The sequence below is a fragment of the Mustelus asterias genome, chromosome 8 (assembly GCF_964213995.1).
Source record: "Mustelus asterias chromosome 8, sMusAst1.hap1.1, whole genome shotgun sequence".
Lineage (NCBI taxonomy): Eukaryota > Metazoa > Chordata > Chondrichthyes > Carcharhiniformes > Triakidae > Mustelus > Mustelus asterias.
In genome coordinates, this window is record NC_135808.1 from 82,350,764 (window position 1) to 82,355,350 (window position 4,587).

Consider the following 4,587-nt stretch of genomic DNA (forward strand, 5'->3'; position numbering starts at 1 on the left):
CGTTTCATAGGATTACTGTATACGATCATATGAGGTCGGAAAATCAAGGTCAGGGTGTAGTTATAGCCCCTGATACTTTAAATAGGTGTTCACAGTTTAAGCCGAGAGGGCAATATGATTTTTACTTGGAATGGGATATTTACCCAACACAATCAACCATAAGAAATAGGTGCACCAATCTTTCAAAAGGCGAATAGTTAATCTTTGGAACAGAGTAATCACTAGTTTTGCTCTGTTATTCTAAATATTCCCTCCATTTATTGGCATGGAGTTGCTTCCCGAATAAGCTGCTTGAGAAGTTTAAACGTCTGAAACAACCCAATATTTTGCAGATGTGCTGACCATAATTTCATTTCAAAATCAGTGGTGCCAATACGTCTGCCGCTAGCCTGACTTTCTGACAAAGGGTTTCGGGGCGAGCCAATTCGTGGGAATTTTTCCCCTCCGGGGGAAATAGCTATCTGATATCTACTCAGAGACCAGAATGGGACCCAGCCTTAAACTTTTGTGAATAAAACGCTTGGCTACATTTCCAGTAGATTTTTGCTGTTTCCGTTGGTGAAATGATAGCACTAAAGTGAATAACTCGACCAGTTTGTTTCTTGCAATAAGACGGATTTTACCAACGGTTGAGCTGAAATCCTAGTAGGTTTTCATTTTTGCAGCGATTGACACGCACACTTTGAGCAACATTTCTGTTGAAGTGCTGGGCAATGACCTCTTGTGATTATTAAAGAACCGCCTGACCGCCACTCTGTTCCGTTGCCCTCATTTATAATAAATTATGGTTTTAGTGGCACACTGCTATTACCACTTATCTTAATTAGAGTTTGGTCTGCAGGGCACTTTACTGGGCTCGGTGGGAGGGGAGATTATACTGTATGTATGTGAGTGTGTGTGAATGAAGGAATGTGTGAGAGTTAACATTATGAGAGACTGGGTTTGTTTGCCATAAATGACACACTGCTTGCCGCAAAGTGAGTGTAAAAAAAAGTGTTTGAACGTATGTATGCGATAATCAGAGAAAAAAAATACCTACAGTAATTAGCAATTAACTAATTAATATGGGATCTACTCTCGATGTCTTAAATTAAAACGCAAAACCTAGACTCCTGGTATGTTCCAGACGCAGCGTCCTGGGATAATTTCTTCCTGATTTATTTTTGTTATTGGAAAGGACATTCAGAGCACATTTCAGAAACAAGGAATGACATTAGGATTGTACTTGTCAGAAGTTGCTGATGAAGTGGACGCACCCCAATTTTTCATTTTTCATTTCCCTTTACAGATGCCGACAAACCTACTGCCTATCCTCTGCTTTTCATCTCATGTTTGTTGCATTTTGTTTTTTTTTAATTGCTAGCATTATACAAATTGCGTATTATATAAATTGTGGTCGATGTGCTACGTTTTTCTCTGTGTTGGCGTTTCACACATTTAGCAAAGCAGCCGAAAGATAATAGAAATCTAGGAATCACGGTGCCTGGTTTCTATCGAGATAAATATAGACAACACATACACGTTGTAACTTTAAGAAATGTTTCATGGAGCCAGGAAGTGACATGTCGACTTGTGATGGTAAAACGGTGCAATCTGGCTATCGATTTCAGGCAGAAATATAATCGCAAGATTGTACTCCAGCATTTGCTAGATTTGTAAGCACATTGCATGGACCTAAATCAAAAAACCTGGGGGTGCAGTGCTCATCCGCCGAATGTCCGAGTATTGGAAGAGCACTCGTGAGCTCGGCAGTACCATATGTCATCCTTTCAAGTTCTGGATTTGACACTGGCAAAGCTTTCTAACAATTTACAATGAATCTGTCCATTTCCATTCAACAATGTGTTCCATTATAAATTTATTCAACCAAATGATACTGGTATCAACAGGATTACAACCATACCAACGTACACGGTACAAATCATAAATCCGTACTGTATGGATTTTTTTGTTAATTTTGGGAACTATTATAAGCAACGTCTTTATATGTGCACTGCTTCGGAGCCATCTGTAATCTCAACATATAAACTGCTGTTGTTTCTTCCTTCTCTGAGCTGTGCTGTAAAATGCTGGGAAAAATATGGAAAGGAAAGTTGACTATACTAGCGTACACAGAGCATTAACCCTTTACTCCAAAGTATTCTCTGTAGACTGGCAAAGCAAATTATAAGAAGGGTCACCTCTCAATGGTAAACAGATAAAAATGGAAGTCAGAGTATTTTCATGGCATCTTACTGGGTCTATGTTGATGTTAAATTTATTTGATTTTTAATCTATAATTTGCCAAACAACATGTCGAATAAGATCATTATGGAACTCTTTGAGATGTGACTGAAGGAAGTATGAAGGCGATAATGACATCCAAGTCTCCATGGGTTTTGAAGGATCATTTTGTTGATGCATCCAGAGAGAATGTTAACATTCTCACAAAATTTACACAAATGTAAACATTTTACCATTCCGTGTGGACAGTGCTCTGGGTACCAACCCACATTCATAATGAGCTTATAGCTGGCTGCATTGTTTGGCTCATACCATTGACGGAGCTATTCCAATCACTTTCATATTTGGGTAATGGTGTCACTCCACATCTGTAAGAGACAGGAACGTACTATTTTGCCGAGTACTAGATTTGAGCGTGTCAGGTGCATGAAACAGACAATTGCCCCTCGAAAGAAGATTACACAAGGACTGTCCTACATCATACACCAATAAACATCGATTGATATCAAATCATGTCACTCTCGGTTATATCAAATGGCTGTGACAAACGAAATAGTGCAACAAAAAAATAACCGTTCCAGCAAAATGAGGAAAAATCTAATCGTGTCGGTGAATATGTCCATTCTTCATTCTATGGTTTTCTGTTTTTGTTTCCCAAGAAGAGGGGACTGGGTGAACCGCTTGTATTATAACAGTGAAAGAGTCTCTTTGGGACACATCGAGCCCAGAGAAATGTTAGCATAACCTACATAAAGTGGTCCTGGAATTGAAAAGCGTTGTTTCATTTTTTTAAATTTACAGCCACCTGAAGATTTTAAGCCTCCAGAACAAACTGAACCATCAATCACATAAAGATATTATATGACTGCAATAGATCCTCGACAATTAATTTGAAAAATAAATAGACCCGATGTTTTTGTTTCAGATTTCCAGCATCTGCGGGATGTTTAACTTTCCCTTGTCATAATTAGAAACAATTTTTTAAAAATGAAAATGGAACAAAACTGTCAACAGCGACATAACCAGTAGAAATTCGAGCCAATAACTTGGATTGTTCGGACTAGTTAGCAACATGTGCGCTTTCATCGTTCCTTTAACAACGCGTAAAAAGGGCAGGGGGAACTTGAGGTTGGCTAATGAAAAACGTCTTTTGACACTGACCTTAATGGGCAGAGCACATTAAACAGTACTTAGATAAATCCCGTCAATGATTCAACAAATACATTTTAAAAGTCTGTCCTTTAGAATTATTCTTCAGGTATTTTAATAGAAAGAGGGGTGACTGTTGCCCGTGGAGCATCCTTGACAGTGCAACGCCGCTAATGCATTAATTCAAAAATAAAATATGTATAACGTTATTGTAAATCTGTTGAGCTCCATGGCCCCAGATGTGGGAGTTTTTGTTTGGGGGGGGGGGGCTGTTAATGGGGGTAAATATTAGAGACATTTCTGTGTTGCCTGAACCGGTTCCACCAAGGCACCTACCTCAGCCTAACAGAGCTTATGACATCTGGCAAACTGCTTCAAAATAAAGGTTTTAACGCGATTTGAAAAATAAACACGCGCGCCCGTTGGAGGAGCAATTAGAAACCGTACAATATCAGGTTAATAAACTTCCTGGCGAGTTCATTTGACGTTTCCTTCCGCGTCTATGAGTTCGACTTTAACAAATAATGGGGAGAGGAGGCGGGGGGCGGGGGGTGGGGGGGGAAGGGGGTTTAAAGCTTTCTCCAAACAGATGTTGATGGAAGTCTCAATTCAATGATATTTGTAGATGAAAAAGACAGACATATTGCACTGGCACCGAGTTGGCCGCCCAAATCTGGGGAAAGGGTCTGGAGGGAAACTAATGATGAAAAAAAACGTCTACTCCGTCTCAGTTGCCTTAATTAAATGCATGGAAAGAACCGAGAGGCTCACATCTGGTTTCAATATGGATCTCTTTGATGGCATCAAGTGTTCTTTTCCCATATCAGGCCGCTGCAAGTAATGGGATGTCTATTGCAGCTAGGAGTCCAGACTCCTGCCATTTCCACACATGGGCTCCCTTCACTCCTGTTGAGTCCTGTTTCTGAAGCCTCACGCAATCTTTGTAATGAGTGCAGGGCACTGCAAAAAAATAATGACTTCATCCCCGGTGCTATCATATATTCAAGTCAAGTTTTAATAAAAATGGCAAAGAGGTGGACTCCAACTGAACTTTTTAAAATTGTGTTTTTTTTTGCAAATGCATTTAAAAACACGGAGAGAAATTGTCAACCGAAAAATAATAAAAACGCCTTTCCCTGAAAGCTTCGGTGTTTTTTCCCCTCCCCCTTCTTATCCGTCTCTCTCTCTGATCGCTGTTGCGTTCTCTGTACGTCC